The sequence below is a fragment of the Pinus tabuliformis genome, chromosome 5_1, assembly GCF_031772625.1.
Source record: "Pinus tabuliformis cultivar Carrire ecotype Pingquan chromosome 5_1, CPIR1, whole genome shotgun sequence".
In the NCBI taxonomy this organism is placed as follows: Eukaryota; Viridiplantae; Streptophyta; class Pinopsida; order Pinales; family Pinaceae; genus Pinus; species Pinus tabuliformis.
The window spans coordinates 328090717-328112079 of record NC_142305.1 but is presented as its reverse complement, the minus strand read 5'-3'; positions in this window follow the sequence as shown (position 1 = coordinate 328112079).

Sequence of the window (21363 nt, the reverse complement as noted above, 5' to 3'; positions counted from 1 at the left end):
CTAATGTGCATTAATTGTAGGATTTGGAGCAGTTTTGGGTTAATTTAAGTGTAGGAACTCGAAGTATACAAGCAAGAGGGATTTTAGGAGATTGGGTCTCCCTCCTTAACTCCTCAATCACTTGAATATTCCTCCACCAGATCTCATCAGCTCAGAGTTACAAGTAGCCAAGCCCACCGAGTTCATTGGCAGCCAAGCCAGTGATAGTTGAAGACAAGTCAATCTTGAGTTTGGGAGCCAAGCCTCCCTAATTTTAAGGAAGATGTTTCTAGCTTCAGTTGTATAAATAATAAGGCTTAGGGCCTCATTAGGATTCAACTTTTTATTGTATCCAAGAGGCAATTTTGAGCTAATATATTGTGATTGTTATTGTCATGTTATTGTTGAAATTTTGGTGATAATGAAAAGAGTTTCTTTGATCTGGCACTGAGTTGACTCAAAGGGTTGAAGCTCTTGGGTTATGGCCCAATCCTAGTAGCATAGGTTCCTATTTTTGTACATGTATTCTTAGATTAGAATCATATATTAGTTGTTGAAGTTATCTTTGTTTTGTTTAATTTACAAGTCTTTGAATGATTGGCTAGTTTTTCTTCCATTAGTTGGAGAAGTAGATCAGTGTTACAGTAGTGAAAGAAAAGAATTTAGAAAAGCTTGTGATAGTGGACTCATCTACATCTCCCTCATGGGATCATGGTTTGAGGGCCCCACTCTCACAACCCCAAAAACATATTTATCTTTTGGTTATTACCTAGCTTAGGATTTCTTGTTGAGTATATAATTGTTGATGATTTCTTAGAAGCAGCTGCAATTGTCATTTTGGTTTCTTGAGTTTGTTGTAGATTATAAAGAATTTCATTCCATAGATTTAATCCATTAGCTATCAATAAATCAGTTTCTCAAATTTAACTCATCTTTTCCACATTTACATGAAGTGTTGGAATTATGATGCATGTGTTGTCCTTGATGGAAACTCACTTGTAACAGAACAAGTATATGGTAACTAGATGAATCCACAGTTCAGTTCAGAGGTGATAGAATGATGGAACAAAATACCAGAATGATGGGTCAAAGGTTTACAGATCAAAATCTTAAGTTTGATACAAGTGAATATTTAAAAATCTATACATGGGTTTGTCAAGGTCATGTCACGTATATACAAGATTTTGGTGAAGCAAAGTAGCATATGGTTTTTGCACCATGGTATTCTAAATACCAGGGGTCTTTACCATGGTATTGGCCCATAGTAATGAGTGCAACAACGTACATTGATCACATCAAAGATTACCACCAGCACTAGTGTATTTTTGACCTATGGTATTGGATAAGGATTAAAATATATAAAGAGGTGAAGATCAAAGTGCTAGGTGTGCAAGTGAAAGGTTTTTTGATGAATACTTCAATCAAAAGTATATTTTCATTGTAAGGGCCATAATTGTCACATAGATATGAAATAATTATGCATTGATGAATGCAATGATGGATCAGGATCATGAGACCTGAAATGACTTTTCTTTGTATGATCTGCTCATGGATTGACTATATATAAGTACTGATACATGTTTTTATCTTTGAACATTACGATCTGGGCCTTTCTAAATTTTTTGAAGTGCTGCATAATTTTAGGTCAAAATTTGCAGATCTATACGTTGGTTGGTATTAGGAAAAGCGTGTATACACGCGGGTTCACTTCTTCAAAGTCACGTATACAAAGTAAGGGGTTTTTGTTCATAAATAATTAATCAACTTGATCAGTGTTGTTGTTTCTCTGCTATACACTTTGGCATTTGAATGATTAGGGTTGTAGTTGATTTTGTGTGTTGATGTAGTATTCTGAGTTCAGTTCCATGTATTGATTACAATGATATGACTATTCCAGTTGATTGGTTGAGTTTTGATTAAGTTGATTGGGTTTCAGTGATTGGTTGATTCAGTTGTGTCAGAGATTGATGATTGTATTACAGTGATGAGTTACAGTTTAATTATTGAGCTAAGTGTTGATATTGGATCTAGTGTGAAAATTTATGAAACATGGTTGATGGATGTTGCTGAGGGTTGGAGCTTTCAGTAAGAATGTCAAAGCTTCCTGCTAGTAGTAGTTCATGATCAAATCATGGGGTTGGATCTCCCTTCCAATAACAGCTGGAGAACGAGTGAAGGTTGTAGCCTTCCACAGGTGGATGTCTGCGTATTGGTATGAGTCTGCACAATTACAAGAATGTAAGAAGTTTTTTATATTAATAAGTTTTGAAGACTGAGACGACGACAATGGTGGTTTTCTCCCACTTTTTGTTTCCACCTTAAATCCTGGCGTTCATGTGTGTTACTTATGTGTGATACTTTAGTTTGTTCTTAATGCACTTGTTTACTACTTATCAAATGCCTGATAAATCTCTTACATTCTGGTTCAACTTTAACAGATAAAAAATTAGCTATTTTACAAGTTTACTGATCATATGCTAGTTTCTTTTACAACAGCCATGTATATAAGCTAGTTGGGTTCAGTCAAGTCGTGTATACATTTCAAAAAATAAAATTATTATTGTGAGTTTTTAAAATACTAATTCACCCCCCCCCCCCAAATTATTTTTCCCAACCATTGGTGTCAGAGCAAGTCCTTAAAAAGAGGCTTGATAACTTAAAGGAAGATCTCCCAACATGAGAAATCAAGATGGAACGACATATATCAGACCACCACTCTTCAACGTAAATAATTCTATATATTGGAAGACAAGAACCGGATCCTATATTCAGTCTCTTGGAGTAGATGTTTGGGCAATTGTGGAAGGAGGTTACCATTATCCAGCTGGAGATCCCACAAATGCCGCAGAAAAGAAGACGTATGAAACCAATGCCAAAGTTGTCAATGCATTATGGGGAAGTTTGACAAAATCATAATTTGTCAAATTTATGCTGCTAAACACAACAAAAGAAATATGGGAAAGAATCATTCAAAGCTATGAAGGTGATACCAAGGTAAAAGGTGTTAAAATCCAAACTCTTAGAATGTATAATGATGAAAGTATTGCAAGTTTCTTTCTATGTATAAATGAGATTGTAAATCGTATGAAAAATATTCTTGAAGAAATAAAGGACACTACTTTAGTAGAGAAAATATTAATATTTATACTCCTAAATTCGAGGCAAAAGTGTCCACCATTGAAGAGAAGTAGGATCTACAAACCCTTACTATTGTTCAACTTCATGGGATCCTAGATGATTTTGAAATGAGGAAATGAGGCCCCTTAGAAGTTAGAGAAGCCGCATTTAAAGCATCTACAAAAGGAAAAGAAAAGGAAGAACACATGGAATCAGGATACATATTAGAAGAAGATGAGGTGAACTTTGTAAAGAAACTTCAATTGGGCACTGGAAGGTTCAAAGGTAAGCTTCCCTTCAAATGTTTTTCTTGTGGTATAGTTGGTCATTATGTTGCTAAATGTCCTCATAAAGACAACCATGACAAAGGGAAGGATACTGCAAAAGATAATAGGAGATGGTTTGACAGTAGAAGAAGTTGTTATACACATGAAGATAGTGATGGATTTTCAAATAGTGAAGAAGGTGAATTTGATCAAGATCTTAATTTACTCTTGGCTTTTGAGAAAGATACTAATGATTCTAATGATAAATTTGTGGATTCTTTAGAGGAAAAATATTTCTTTGAAGAAATTACTCAACTCAAAATTTTCTTGGAAGAAAACAAATTAGCCATAGATACTTTGAAGCATCAACTATAGAAAAGGAAAATCATAATGAGAAGTTGGAATTTGAAGTAGTAAGTCTAAGAAAGGAACTTGAGAAAATAAAAACTCTAAATATTAGATTTGCTAAAGGATCTAAAACCTTAGATGAAATTATCAAGGTACAATGCTCTCCACTTATGAGGACAGGTCTTGGATACACTGGAGAAACATCTCAAACAGAAAAGTATTCAGCCATAACCAGAAGCTATCTAAATGTAGCAAAAACTAGTCAGAAAAGATTCAGTAATGCAACAAAAATCAGTCAGCAAAGCATTAGTAATGCAACAAAAACCAGTCAACAAAGCTTCAGCCCTCAAAAAATAATAAAGGCATTCCATAGGTAAATCATGTTCACTCCAATCCAAGGATGAATAACAAAAAAAGCACCAGTCAAAAGGTAAACAACACTAGAAGATTCTATGACCACATAAATTTCTTCTTTAATGGACAATGTTTCTCGTGTCATAATTTTGGTCATAAGGTTGTTCAATGTGATGCATACAAAACTATCATGACTAGAGAAGCAAGGAAACAAAGGAATGAGACATGAATCAAGAATAACACTTAAATAAATTATCACCTCTTATAGATGAAATTGAATTCTCATTTTTCAATAACTATGGATATGAAGAATCTGAATGCAGGAGGAAATTACAACCAACTTCTCAAAAGGAGCAAATATCAATAAATTCTAAGGTATGGAAAAGGAAGGAGTTATAGTCTGAAAGTTGTGACATAGCATTGTTTGTAGAAGGACAAGAAAATCAATGGTACATTGATAGTGGATGCTCAAAACACATGATAGGTGATAAAGATAAACTTATTTCATACAATGCTTTAGAGAAAGAAAAATATGTCATTTTTGGAAATGGCTCACCTGTTGGCATTAAGGGTAAAGGTTCAGTTTTTATAAAAGAAAAGGTTAAAGATGGTAATGTTATGTATGTTGATGGATTAAAGAATAACTTGTTGAGTGTTAGCCAAATGTGTGACCAAGGAAATGAGGTGGTATTCCGATCAAAAGAATGTGTGGTTCATGAACTTGACACAGGAAAGGCCATAATAAAATGAACAAGAACCCCGAGCAATCTGTATATATTAAAAGGTGGCCAAGAACAGTGTTATCTAGGCAAGGCAAAGGAAAATTGGTTATGGCATAGAAGGTTGGTACATCTAAGCTTCTCTCAAATAAGAAAATCAAGCAGGCTCAAAGCTGTTCGTGATCTACCCAACATCATCGTACCAGAAAGTACCATATGTAAGTCATGTCAATTTGATAAGAAAACCAGAGTTCAATTCAATACCAAATAAGGATCATCAATTAAGCCTCTTGAACTTATACATATTGATTTGTGTGGACCATTAAGGAAAAAGTCACCTCGTGGAGAACAATACTATATCTTATTCATTGATGACTTTTCTAGAATGTGTTCGATCGGTTTATTGAAACATAAAGATGAAGAATTTGATAAATTTAAAGTCTTCAAAGAATTACTTGAAAATGAATTAGATCTAAAAATCAAATGTCTTATATTTGACCGGGGAGGAGAATACATATCAAATGAATTCTTTGATTTTTGTGAACAACATGGCATAAAAAGACATTTGTTTGTAGCTAAAACTCAACAAACTGGCATGGCAGAAAGAATTAATAGAACTATTCAACAAATGGATTATGCTATGCTTGATTACTCTAGAACTCCTGACACCTTTTGGGGTGAAGCTGCACATATTGTGGTAAATATTCTCAACAAGGCTCGTGTTCGTATTAATAGTGATAAAACTCCGTATGAACTTTGGTATGGTAAGCCTCCCACTGTAAATCATTTTAGAGTTTTTGGAAGAAAATGTTTCATCAAAAATAATGATGAAAAAATTGGTAAGTTTGAAGCTAGAGTAGATGAAGGAATACTTCTTGGTTACTCATCTAGAAGAAAAGGATACAAATGTTACAATAAGAGACTTCGGAAAATTGTTGAATGCATTGATGTTGTGATTGATGAAGCATGCACAGGTCCCAAAAAGGTAACATCAACAAAAGAAGATGATGATGATGAATGCTTTCCCACATCAAATCGCAATGATATAGAAGAAGAAACTAATGAAGAAACAAAAGAAGACACATCAAACAAAGAAAAGGCTCCATCCAGGTATGTTCAAAAGAATCATCCAGAAACTCAAATTCTAGGAGAAAAGGAATCTGGGGTACAAACAAGAAGAACCCTTGTAGGATCTTCTAGTTATATAGATTTATTATCCACCATTGAACCACAAAATGTTAATAGAACTAGTAAATATGAATGTTGGGTTAAGGCCATGAATGAAGAACTTGATCAAATTGAAAAGAATGATACTTGGGAATTGGTTCCAAGGCCTCATGATAAAAATGTTATTGGGAGAAAATGGATATTCAAAAATAAGTCGAATGAAAATGGATAGGTCATTAGGAACAAAGATATACTTGTTTGTAAAGTTTATGCTCAACATGAAGCTATAGAGTTTGAAGAAACGTTTGCACCTGTAGCTAGTCTTGAAGCCATAAGAATGTTTCTTTCATTTTCAAGTTTTCAAAATTTCAAAGTTTATCAAATGGATGTAAAATTTGGTTTCCTTAATGGAGATCTAGAAGAAGAAGTATATATTGAACAACTAGAAGGATTCATTTTGGGGAATGATAAAAACCTTGTATGCAAACTCAAAAATGATTTATATGGGCTAAAATAAGCTCCGCGAGCATGGTATTATCGTCTTGACAAATATCTTCAACAACAAGGTTTCACAAAAGGATCTGCAGACAAAAACTTGTACAAAAAAATTGAGGGTGATAAACTGCTAATTATTGTTGTTTATGTTGATGATATCATCTTTGGCAGTAATGAAGAATCTATGAGTCAAAAATTTGCTTCTATTATGTAGCAAGAATTTGAAATGTCTTTACTTGGGGAACTAACCTATTTTCATTGTCTACAAGTACAACAAACAAAAGATGGCATCTTTCTCTCACAAACAAAATATCTCAAGCAGATTCTGAAGAAGTATGGGATGGAAGATTGCAAACCTGTATGTACTCCCATGATGATAGGATGTAGCCTCAGTTCTAATGATGATTCTCTTGCAGTAAACCAACCAGAGTACAGGTCTATGATTGGAAGTCTGCTTTATCTAACAGGTACTAGACCAGATATCATGCATGCAGTTGGGATTGTTGGACATTTCCAAGCCAATCCAAAGGAATCACATCTTTAGGCAGTAAAGAGAATATTCAAATATCTCCAAGGTAATGGCAGAAGTGTCCTCAGACATGTAATTTTATTAATCAGAAAAAAACAATTACATAATTGATTTTGCAAGAGTTTACACCCGAACAACACAAACACTCTTGCAATGAGCTATTTATAAGCTCCATGTCCTAACTACCTCTAATTATGGATCACTTATTAAATAACAAGTGTCCATTTACAATAAATTCTATTCAAACCAACTAGCTAACTAATCTCCTAAAATAGAGCCTAAGATACGACACATTTGGAGAGTCATATCTAGTTACAACAATATGCTAATTCTAAAAGTCTCCATTAAATAATTAAACATTCTAGAATAATAATTATTAATTTAATATCTTAAATTAATAATTATTTTATTCTAATTTTATAACCTATGATAAAATTGTATTTTTGGATCATCTAACATTCCCCCCTATGATCCAAAGATACATTACAACAGATACCAAGTTCATCCCTGAACTTAGTAAATTTTATTCTGCCAAGCGGTTTCGTGAAAATGTCGGAGATCTGATCTTCGGAAGGACAATAAACTGGCTTGAGGACATCTTTGGCAATGAGAGATCTGATATGATGATACTTGGTGTCCACATGCTTTGTCTTTGAATGAAAAATTGGGTTCTTGGCAAGTTTGATGGCTGACTGGCTGTCAATGAATAATGATGTAGCTTCTGCCTGAGAAATGCCCAAGTCCTGCAAAATTCTGCGCAACCAAACAATTTCACATGCTGCTTCCCATGCTGAAATGTATTCTACTTCTGCTGAAGAAGTGGCCACTGTAGCTTGTTTCTTACAACTCCAAGATACTGCTGCTGACCCCATGTTCATTAAATAACCTGATGTTGATGCTCGATCATCAATACTCCCGGCAAAGTCGGCATCAGAATATCCACCAAGTACAAAATTTTTAGTCTTTGTGTAAAGAAGACCAAAATATTTTGTTCCTTGGATATATCGAAGAACTCTTTTGGCGGCATTCCAGTGGCTGTCTCGTGGTTCCTGCATACAACGTGAAAGAATATTGACTGCATAAGATAGATCAGGACGAGTATTTGTCAAATAAATCAAGCTGCCAATCAACTGTCTGTAAGTTGTACTGTCCACCTTTCCCCCCCCTTCAAATTTTGAAAGTTTCAAGTTTTGCTCCATGGGGGTAAGAACGGGCTTGCAATCCTACATGCCAAAACGCTGAAGAACCTATGCTGCATACTTACTTTGAGAAATGAAAATATGCTGTGGACGTTGGAAGACTTCAACTCCAAGATAGTAGTGAAGTAATCCCAAATCTGTCATCTTAAAACCTGCATGTAACTCCTTTTTCACCTATGCAATATGATCATCATGGTTGCCAGTAATGATCAAATCATCTACATACATAACAAGAATTACCAGATATTTTCCCTGTTGTCGCACATACAAAGTATCATCAGATTCACTTCGTTGAAAACCAACTTTCTTAAGGTATTCATCCATCTTTGCATACCAAGCTCGGGGAGCTTGTTTTAATCCATATAAAGCCTTGATCAATTTGCAGACTTTATGTTCTTGTCCTTCAACTTCAAAACCTGGTGGTTGGGTCATATACACTTCCTCCTGTAAATCCCCGTTGAGAAAAGCACTTTTCACATCCATTTGATGAACTTTCCATCCTTTTTGAGCGGCCAATGCAAGTGTTAATCGGATGGTGTTCCATTTAGCTGTAGGAGCAAAAGTTTCCTCATAATCAATGCCTTCTTGCTGCGCAAAACCTTTTGCGACAAGTCGTGCTTTATACTTTTCAAGTTCTCCCTTTTGATTATACTTAATTCTGTAAACCCATTTGCATCCTATGGGTTTAACATTTGCTGGACAATCAACAAGTTTCCAAGTGTTGTTATCAATTACTGCTTGATATTCTTCAACCATAGCCTGTTTCCATTCTTTATGTTTTACTACTTCTTTGTATGTGGAAGGTTCAGTGAAATCATTTGCTATCAAGGCAAAATTGCCTTCACTTCTATGTGCCCTTCTGGTGCCAATTTTATTCTGTTCATCAGGCTTTACATCTTTCAAAAGTTGAACTGCCCATTTTGGAAGTTGGTGCTCACTTGTTTGCGCTTCTGTAAAGTTCCCATCATTGTAAAGAGGATTAATATAAATTGATGTTTGTCGTTCAGGTGAAGAATGTGGTGAATCACTGTCAGAACTGCTGCTGCTTGGAGATGCAGATGAACTGCTAGAAGACCCAGTTGATGTAGATGGACTGGATGACTCATCTTCAGAGGAAGGAAAATCAAGTTCATACCAATTTGGTGAAGTTGGTTGACTTTGCATTTTTCCATTTCTTTTACTTCCCTTTGTTTCTAACTTGTGGAGAAGATTTTCAATTTCTTCAGCACTCTTACTCTCTGTTTCATCAAAAATGACATCCCTGCTCACAATGAATTTTCCATTGGTCAAAAGATGATACCCTTTCTTCTCATCAGAATAGCCAATCATTGTGCATTTTAAACTTCTTGAGTCAAGCTTAGTTCATTTTTCTTTCGGAACTAAGGCATAACACACTGACCCAAAAACTCTAAGATGTTTAACTCGAGGTTTGAAACCAAACCAAGCTTCATAAGGTGTGATTCCGTCTAAAGAAGCAGCTGGAGATCTGTTTCTTAAGTAGACAGCTGTATGGATTGCTTCTGCCCAATATGTTGGACTTAACCTTTTGAAAGTTAACATGGTTCTCGCCATGCCTAACAAAGTGCGATTCATTCTTTCGACTACTCCACTTTGTTGTGGAGTGTAAACATTAGTAAGATGTCTTCTGATGCCATTTTCACTGCAATAAGTTTCGAATTCATTTGAAGTGAATTCTCCCCCATTATCTGTCTTGAGAGTACCTATCTTTTCTTTGACTTCATTTTCAACAAGTTGGCGAAAAATTTTAAACTTATCAAATGCTTCTGACTTGTTCTTCAAAAATTAAACCCAAGTCATTCTGCTGAAATCATCAATGAATAGTAAGAAATATTTGCATCCACCAAAGGAAGTTTGTAGTGGTCCACAAACATCACTGTGAACTAGTTGTAGCCGCTTGTTTGCACGCCATGAACTTGTTGGAAAACTTTCTCGACTTTGTTTGCCATAAATGCAAGCTTCACATTTTGCATTTTCCCTTTTGAATGTGGGAAGTCCTTTAACCATTCCTTGTTTCTGCAATTGAGAAAGACTCTCAAAATTCAAATGTCCATATCTTACATGCCATAGTCTTATAGGTGAAATACATGTAGTCACTGCCCCTGCAAAATCAGAATGCCTTGGAATAATTGTCCCTTTCATCCGTAACAGTTTTCCATCTTCATAACCTGTCATGACTGTTTTCAAGTTCTGTTTCACTGAATTAATCTTCACTAAACCATCTTCCATAATCACTTGATGTCCCGCTTGTCGAATCGTGACTAAAGAGAGCAAATTTTTCTTAAAACTGGGTACATACCATACATTGGAAATCATTTTTTCTCCAATGCCAGGGAGAAAAACTTTTACTACTCCTTTTCCATAAGGAGTATGTTTTGTATCATCAGCAAGAAAAATGGAATTAAGTTGGCATTCTTGAAAATTCCAGAAAAAATCACGTCGAAAAGTCATGTGCTGAGTTGCCCCGGAATCCAAGATCCAGGCATCTTCATAGTCACTTCTAAGATGGGATGAAAGTTGTGATGTTGGTGAGGAAGTAAAAACATATTCCGAGTTATCTTCATCTTGATCATTTGCAAATTGTGCTGAATGCTGCTGAAACTTGGGAATTTTATTAAGTGATGTACGACAATCTTCAGCATAATGGCCAACTTTGTTACATCTTCGACACACAATTTGACTTAAGTCTCTTCCTCTTCCTGAAGATTGTCCTCTGCCTCTGCTTTGACTTCTATTTTGAGATTGTCCTCTACCTTGATTATTATATCCTTGTCCTTGAAAATTGCCTCTTCCTTGGTTGTTTCCTCTACCTTGAAAATTATTTCTTCCTCCTCTGTTAAAATTGTTTCCTCTGCTTTGGCTTTGACCTCGATTATCTGCTACTTGATTTTGATTCCATCTGCCTCTTCCTCGAGAACTATCTGCTGATGACTTACTAGTGCTGGCCTCTGTGAGAAAAACATCTTCACCAACTTTCTTCTTCTTCCCAAAAGTTTTATCATGTTGACTCAACATTTCAAAAAGCTCATCAAACTTTAGTTTCTCTAATTTCCCAGTTACTTGTAGAGTCTTTAAAAAATGTGTGTAGGAAGAAGGAAGTCCAGCAATTACAATTGTGACCATAAAGCTATCATCAATTGCGGGAAAACCAGCATTAATAATTTCTTGCTTAATATTTTTAAGTCTTGAGATATACTCAAGAACATCACCGCCTTCAGTTAATTTTTGTTGCAACAATTTTAATTGTAGATCAACTTTCTTTGATTCAGGCTGTGTATCAAAGAGGTCTTTAAAAGTTTTCAAGGCAGACCATGCATCTATAGCATTTTCTATATGGACATACATTTCATCATTCACAGATGATTTAATAAGATCTAAGGCTTTAGCATTCTTGATTTCCCATTTTTCTAGTGCAGCTGCATCTGTGGGTTTATTCGGCTTAACATCTCCATCACATATTCCCTGCCATAATTCATTGTAAATGAGTGTGCTTTCAATGAGACGATGCCATGTTTTATAAGATTTGGTGCCTTCAAGTTTGTCGGAATCAGAAAACAAATTAATCAACATAGACATTTTAGCGTTGAAGCGTCGTACCAAGAATCAGAACAGAAATGACAAGATAGTCAACACAACACACCATGCAAAAAAACACGATCTATCGGGGCTTGGCCTTGACCCTCGAATAGTTGTCAAAACAGGAGAAAATTGACTGAGCTTTGCACTTGGCTCTAGTCAATATCTCAAATTTTTACAAGGCAACTTTCAGAATTTGACTTTTACAATGGTGCTTTTGCACAATCTGGTAAAAAAAAAGTTACCCCCCGTCAAAGTAAAATTACTTTGAGTTACACTTATCCCTTCAAAAAATTACAATTGAAATCCCCTTATTACTCCAAAAATTTACAAATCACCTTATCACTCCACAAACAATAAATTAAAAAAAAAAAAAAAAAAAAAAAAAAAATTAATAAAAAAAAAAAAATCACCAGATCTCTCCAAAATACAATATGCCTTATATTACAAAAAAAACTTTATGATCCAAGCTAACATGCTTCACTCTGGCTTTATGCTGATAGGCTTCACTCTGGCTTCTTGCTGGCAGGCTGGCTTCACGCTAGCTTCTTTCTCTTTCCATAACCTCTGCATGCGTTGCATAATTTGGTCTATTCTTCTTGACTGGAATTAATGTATGTTTGAGATTTAACTTGCAAGAATGACTGGGAATGGAACAATCAAAAGGTTAAGTCTGTTGCCAACATTACTTCACACATACCATGTTTTAATCAATGCAGCATTCCAACGCAGGTAGGATATCAATGCCAATCCAATACCGCTTCTCAGAGGAAATAAAAACCGCTTTCCGTAAGGCTAGCCAAACCTGCCATTTTTCCCTCGTATCGCTGTATCATCTGCATTCTTTAAAAGTCCTCCTCTAAAACCGAGATCCAGGCGCAACTCGAAATTTTATATTCGACTGAAAACCCATTGCCGTGTCAGCGTTATACACGCAGAACTCGAATTCAATCGCACTGTGTATCAATGATCATCATTGTGGGGATGGATGAGTGTTCCTCTCGCGTAACAACAATCCTTTCGCAGAGAAAACGACCCTTAGATTGAAGCCATTGTAGCCATTATATAAAAATATTTTGCATACTCAAGTTTATTTTTCAACGCAGTGTTTCAGGGATTATATGCACTGTAACTGTGAATCAACCGGAACAAATACGTTTCAATTCATCATATATCACTGAAAAAATTAAAGAATTTGCATATTGTATTGAAAGCATTGCATGTAACCGCTTTGCTTCAGCTGTGGCATGGAACTGCGTCCAAGACTCGTTCAGAAAATCAACAAGACCGTCAACTATTGACACCGAGCCCTCGACGTTTGCAGATACCTCGGGGTATTGTGCCTGTGCCTTCGCATGGACGGAAGATCTATGGTTTAATCTGGTCCATGGCCTTTCTGTCATGGAAAAAGATCTGATCCATTTCGCCTGAGAAATTCCTGGGTAGAAACTTCTCGAATGTCTTGGTTGAGTTATCAGATTGTTTGAACAGTAACCAGTCCGATGATGAGATGGTACGAGCGCTTTCAATATTACATTCAATAAAAAATACTATCCAACTTTGCATCAAATTTTAGCATGGGCGTATGTTCCAGCAGCCAAGAATTAACCAAATCAATTTGCAGATTAGCAATAATAAAAAAAAAAATTTGTTTGTTGAACACAAAACTGGCCAATTTCATACCAGTGATTTGTTGATCAATTCAAGGGAGTCTTCCACAAACTTGTAGAGCTAGAATCTCCTCTTCACATCCACTGCAGCATTACTGGAGCTCTAATACCACAATAATGGCAGAAGTGTTCTCAGACACGTAATTTTATTAATCAGAAAAAAAAAAAAAACAATTACATAATTGATTTTGCAAGAGTTTACACCCGAACAACACAAACACTCTTGCAATGAGCTATTTATAAGTTCCATGTCCTAACTACCTCTAATTATGGATCACTTATTAAATAACAAGTGTCCATTTACAATAAATGCTATTCAAACCAACTAGCTAACTAATCTCCTAAAATAGAGCCTAAGATACGACACATTTGGAGAGTCATATCTAGTTACAACAATATGCTAATTCTAAAAGTCTCCATTAAATAATTAAACATTCTAGAATAATAATTATTAATTTAATATCTTAAATTAATAATTATTTTATTCTAATTTTATAACCTATGATAAAATTGTATTTTTGGATCATCTAACACAAGGAACCCAAGACGTTGGTCTATGGTATCCTAAATATGCAGATCTTATTCTTCATGCATACACAGAGGTCGATTGGTCTGGAAACTTTGATGACTGAAAAAGCACTAGTGGAGGTGCATTTTACCTGGGGCCCCGATTGGTATCTTGGTTTAGCAAGAAACAAAGTTCCATTACCTTATCTACAGCGTAAGCAGAATATGTGGTTGTTGCATCTTGTTGCACACAACTTCTCTGGATGATGCAAACATTACAAGATATACAAATCAAATGTTCTCCACCCATATCCATCCTATGTGATAATACAAGTGTTATTAGTATTTTGAAAAATCTTGTTATGCACTCCAAGACCAAGCATATTCCTATTAAGTATCACTTTCTACGAGAACAAGTGCTTGAGAAAAAGGTTAAATTGGAGTATGTTCCCTCCAAAGAACAAGTTTTTGATATATTTACTAAAACCCTTCCCAGAGAATCATTTGAATATCTCATACAGAAACTGGGAGTTGTCTCTGCTTCATTTTACTGTTAATCCAGTCTATTCAGTCTACAGGTGAAAATTCAGAAGGTTGCAATCTATACGCTAGTTTCATGAAGTATAGTCCCGTATATACGAGAGTTTGTTTGCAGACAATCGCGTATGTTTTTCTCTGATACAAAAATAGTGGGACAAAATCACGATCAACCTCTGACATGCTTCTGATGGCCATGATTTAATTTTTCTTAGTCTGGTGTTGATGGGTACAGTCTGCTGATATGGTATATTTTTCTCATTGATATTTATTTGATTGATGAAGATGCTTAGATGAATGAGTTATTGAAAATGAACATGTTGCACAGGTTCAAGGGGAGCATTAACCTTGCAAAATATAATGCATTGTTGGCATTCTGGTTATAGAATTATGCTACTATTAATATCTTTTGGTCTCAGTTATTAATGTGATATCTGTCGTTTTATGTAAAGGTCATGTGGAAACATATGATGTAATAATTGGCATATTCAGTCATGTATGGACTTTTGAGGTCATGTCAAATATGTATCCCCACTTGGTTGGGTGATTGATGTAAGTATGAGTCCTTTGTGATAGAAAGGTCATACTCAGTTGAGTTATAGAGTCATGTTCTTCATTTGAAAATATTTCTGAAGATTCAGCATGTGCTTAGGGGGAGCATGGATAGTATAGTGCAAATCAGATTCAAAGGGGGAGCTTTGATCCACCCTTTTCCCTTGATCTCAAAGGGGGAGAATATTTTGGTGTTTGAATAACGATTATTTGATGTATCTAACAAGTTTCTACAGGTTGAGGTGATCAACACCAACATGGTTGCCATCAAGTCCAAAGGGGGAGATTGTTGGCATTATTTTGCATGTGTTTTCCTTGATGGAAAATCACTTGTAATAGAACAAGTAAATGGTAACTAGATGAATCCACAAGTCAGTTAAGAGGTGACAGAATCATGGAACATACTACCAAAATGATGGGTCAAAGGTTTACAGATCATAATCATAAGTTTGAAAATCTATACGTGGGTTTGTCAAGGGCAAGTCGCATATACACGCGAGTTTGGTGAATCAAAGTAGCGTATGTTTTTTGCACTATTGTATTCTAAATACTAGGGGTCTTTACGATGGTATTGACCCATAGTAATGAGCACAGCAATAGATATTGATATCGTCAAATATTACCATCGACACTAGTGTAGTTTTGACCCGTGGTATTGGATAAGGGCTCAACTATATAAAGAGGTGAATATCAAAGTGCTAGGTGTGAAAGTGAAAGGGTTTTTTATGAATACTTCAATTTGAAGTATATTTGCATTATAAGGGCCATAATTGTCACATAGATCTGAAATAATTATGCACCGATGAATACAATGATGGATTAGGATCATGAGACCTGAAATGACTTTTCATTGTATGATATGCTCATGGATTGACTAGATCTAAGTACTGACACATGTGTTTATCTCTGAACATTATGATCTGGGTATTTCTAAGGTTCTAAAGAGCTGCACAATTTTAGGTCAAAATTTGCAGATATATACGCTGATTGGTCTCAGGAAAAGCGTGTATACACACAGGTTCGCTTCTTCAAAGTTGTGTATATAAAGTAAGGGGTTTCTATTCATAAATAACTAATCAACCTGATCAGTGTTGTTGTTTCTATGCTATATGTCATTGATGTCCTCATGTTGATATGGGTTGAGTGAAAATGTCTGAAGTAGAACTGATTGAATGATGAAGTTGAATTTGTTTACATGTTGATTGGTTGAAAATATTGTTGATGTTGCTAACTGTATGAGGGTTCTGTAAGCTAATAGAATATTTCAGAATATCTCTGGTCAACTCTGTGTCTGATTCAGAATTACAAGTTTTCAGTTTTCATTATATTAAAATTTGTACGTGGGTTTCTCTATAGAAAAGTGCATATACATGGGTTGCCCTAAGTGAAGTAGCATATACACTTGGGCATTTGAATGATTAGGGTTGCAGTTGATTCTATGTGTTGATGTAGTATTCTAAGTTCAGTTATGTGTACTAGTTACAATGATATGACTATTCTAGTTGATTGGTTGAGTTTTGATTAAGTTGATTGGGTTTCAATGATTGGTTGATTCATTTGTGTCAGAGATTGATGATTATATTATAGTGATGAGTTATAGTTTAATTATTGAGTTCAAGTGTTGATATTGAATGCAGTGTGAAAAATTATGAAACGTGGTCCATGGATGTTTCTGAGGGTTGGAACCTTCAGTAAGGAAGTCAAAGCTTCCTGCCAGTAGTAGCTGGTGATCAAATCAGGGGATTGGAGCTCCCTTCCAGTAGGAGCTGGAGAACAAGTGAAGGTTGTAGCCTTCAGCAAGTGGGTGCCTCCATATTGGTATGAGTATGCACCAGTACAAGAATGTAAGAAGTTTTTGATATTAATAAGTTTTGAAGAATAAGATGACAACAATGGTGGTTTTCTCCCACTTTGGGTTTCCACCTTAAATCCTGGTGTTCATGTGTGTTACTTATGTGTGATACTTCATTCTGTTCTTATTACACCTATTTGTTTCTTATCAAATGCTTGATAAATCTCTTACATTTTGGTTCAAGTTTAACAGATAAAGAATTAATTGCTTTATAATTTTGTTGAGCACACGCTAGTTTCTTTTACAACAGTCGCATATATACGCTAGTTGGGTTCATTCAAGTCACATATACATTTTAGAAAAGAAAATTATTATTGTGAGTTTTTAAAATATTGATTCACCCCCCACCCCCAATATTTTTCCCAACATATAGTTGTGCATGAATGAAGAAACTAATATGTTTTGTTGCAGGAGTTACTGATTTGTAGGGAGGAACTCATTCTACCAGCCTCATCTAAGTATTCTCCACCTCTCACCTGATCCTACAAACCACTAATTCAAATTTTTGTTTTGTAGCCACCGTGGACAACCACCTTGAGCAAATCCAACGATCCTGAAGAGTTGGGTTGATCCATGGGTAGTGTGCACCTTCCCCATACCTTATTCCACCATCATACATCTTCCCAACACTTTCCTTCACTTTACCTACCTTACTACAACTTTCAGCTAAGTTTCCTGTAGTAAACTAGGACATCCTGTAGTAACTACAGGAAATCCTGTGGCAACTACAGGAAACCCTGTAACAGCTTGTTTTAGACTATTTGGGCAGAAATGATGATTAGAGCCTGGGGTAGGCCTTCAACTTGACCTCCATAACCTTCAATGCCATTTTGGACTAGTTTTCCCATTCCTTCCTCCCCTACAAAAGATCGACTTGTTTAGCTTAACGTTTACATTTCTAAATTGAAAACCAAAATACTATTTTCAGCAATATTTATCTAGTGCATGCATACATTAGTCATATCAATGTTAGGATCATTTCCATGCCTACATAGTCCAGATAGTTAGATGATAGAATGCAAGGTTAAATTAGGTCTTTTCTGCAAGTAACATGTGTTAATTCTTAGCTAGGTAATTTCATGTCATTTCATAAGATTTTCTATTTAGCACTTTCATTTCCTTAAAATAGGAAAGTATTTACTTTCTACTTTAAAGATATCTTTACATTCATTGTCAGTAGTCAACCTCCTTCTAGTCAATAGAAGATTGGTTTGAGAAACCTTAGTTGTTTATCGCCCCAGTTGAGAAGTGACAAGAGTAGACTATTGCATCTATTGTGCATATAGCACTGTCACCTCCAAGTTTGTACGAACTCCAGGTTGATAAAGTAAAGTTGGTTGCCCTACGAGTTGCATGATCCTTGCTACAATACTGGGGCTCATCACTTATAAGCTAACTCATTAATTTCCTTAGAGTCAACATTGAATGAAATTCTCAACCCTTTATGCTAAGCACACAAAACCCAATATTAAGCCCTAGATATTATGTTATTACATTTCTATTGTTATATTAGTAGGTTGGCCAAAACATGTACACTTACCCTTTATCTCCTATATATATACAAAAGAGACCTAGTTTTAGGATCATCCCATCTTATTAATAATGTTATTTTTGGATATTGTTACTACGAATGGATTGAGGATAGTTTCCAATGTTCTGAGTGGAAACTCCACCCATCCTCGAGGATCATCTCATCTTGTCTTTTGGGATGGGTTCATTGTAAAATGGAGGTTTCTCCCTTGAAGTAAGTTGCATTAATTTATTATTTTTAAGGGTCTTTGAACATTCTAATCATTTGCAAACTGGAAGTGTACCACCTAACATTAGGCCTTATAGGTATCCATATGCAAAAATGAGTGAGATTGAACATTTGATTCAATAAATGTTAGAGGATGGCGTCATTCAACCTAGCCAAAATCATTTCTCTTCACTAGTGGTAATGGTTACGAAAAATTATGGTTCATGGCACATGTGTCCAAACTATAAACAATTCAACAAAATGTCAATGAAAGATGAGTTTCTTATACCTACCATTGATGAAATGCATGGAGTAGTTTACTTTACTAAGTTGGATCTTCATTTGGGATATCATTAAACCCAAACAACATAAGAAGGCATTTCTAAAACATCCTTTAAAACACATGAAGGTCATTATGAGTTTTTGGTTATGCTATTTGGACTTACTAAGTCACCGTCAACATTACAAATATTTATGATTTCTATTTTCAAACCCTTCCCTAGAAAATTTGCGTTAGTATTTTTTGATGGCATGTTAACCTATAATAGATTTTGGGAAGAGAATGTACAACAAGTTGACAAGGTATTAAAACTATTGGAAAAACAAAAACTATATGCAAATCATTCCAGTGTTGATCCAAATTTATGCAGGAATGCAACAATTACAGAGATAACCATAAATACAGAGATGCAGCAAAAATAATGCTTCATTTCATTAATGTAAAATACTGAATTATGCTTACAAACAGAATGGGAATAAGACTAGCTCAGGCGATGGTAGCTTATCTCTGAGAAGAGATGTGGCGGCTACATGCCTCTGAACTCTGTTACAATGAGGCTCAAGGGCCTTTTTATTATTGAACAATAAGAGAAAACCCTAAAAAACCAAAACCCTAACTCGAGGAGATGTAACACCAAGAGTTTATGGGCCCCGTCGGTGTTAGTTGGACAGCCAACTTCCCGGTGTCGTGACTTGGTCATATTATCTCCGTTTGACATGGACAATACCCCGTTGGAAATATCTCTCTGAGGACTATGATAGAAAAGACGATTTAAACAAAAAAATGTTGGTGGTAGATTGCCAAAAAAACATCATTTAGGGCCTCAAAACAGCTCTGGAAGTTTAGGACCCAAAAAACTGCTAAAAATAGTAAATTGTGCTACAATTAAGGAAACTAGAAAATTGAAAGAGACAGTTGTGGGGGTCCAAGTGGGATAGGCGGGTGGCCACCAACATCCACCTGGGTCAAGTGTGCATTTTGAGTTCAAGAAACATAATCTTTAGGTCATATTGTATCTCATGGAGGTGTCAAAGTGGACCATAACAAAATCTAGTTTATGATGGAATGATAAATCCCCAAAATATTGAATAAACTTAGAGGATTCTTAGGATTGGCAGGATATAATTGTAATTTTGTCAAGAATTATAGTCAAATAGTAACATATCTAACAAAAAATATTAAATAAGGAAGCATTTTCTTGGACTCAACAAACAACCAAATCCTTTGAAAAACTTAAGGAAGATATATGTACAAGTCTTATCTTACTCACACTTAACTTCACAAAAACCTTGTTTTTGGAGTGTGATGTTGCATGCCATGTCATTGGTGCAATTTTAATGCAAAAAGGAAGGTTCATTTCCTTTGAAAGGACCCAACTTAAATAAAATAAATTTCTCGAACCCATTTATGAGAAAAAGAGGGCCTTGGTCATAATACATGCAGTTAAAAATTGATACCCTTACCTAATATGAAGATACTTCAAACTAACAATAGATCATGATTGTTTGAAGCACTTCTTAAAACAATAATTATCTTCATAAGAATAATAAAAATGGGTTACAAAGATTCTAGGTTATGATTGTTATCACCCCAAGAAACTCTCCTAGGTTGTATCTCAGAGATGCTCTGGAACATTACAAACTCAACAAGAATGTTGGAAAATGGTGGATGAATGAAAGAAATGCTGCATATTCAAGCTAGATAACCACTTCTACTATGCTTTACCCCAGACATGGGTGAACACCCCCAGACTACAAGGCTTTAGACCACCAATTACTCACAGTTTCAAATAAAATGTGATGATGGAGAATACTGATCACACCAACAGATGCACAAGACCCTGAGATGGCCAGCTACAACCAGTTAAAAGGTTTGTAAATCCATTTCCTAATGCACAGACAGGATGATAGCTCTCTGGCATTAAAACAACAGAAACCTGCATGCAAATTCAATGATACAAGCTAGATTCTAACACAGAGGTGGGATGAAAGCCCCTCTAATGCTAAACATCTATAGCACATGAGTAAATGCATGACAGGCACAACCTAGAACAAAGAAGAAGAAGTGGAAAGTGAGCAATTAATAGCAAAAGAAGCTTGCATTTGCTGAAAATGAAGACCAGATGCTGCAGGTATCACAGTAGTTACAGTCTCCAGAAGTTGAACTTTACATCAAAATAACATTCATCAACCATCAGCCTTCTGTCATCTGGATATATATAGAGGTTGATTAAAAAACACTCTACTGTGTTACACGAGAAGGGGTCATAATAGACCACCTAACACATTAGTTCTCAGAAATGGCTTCTGCTACACTCTGCCTGCTTTAAAGGATGATTTAGACATTCCCTAGCATTCTGTGGTCCTTCTTGGGCAGATGAAGTACTAACTGATACAAAGCTCCATAACTAATAATTGCGTTAACTGCTCGAGGTTGTCCTATTTCCTTCTCGACCACGCT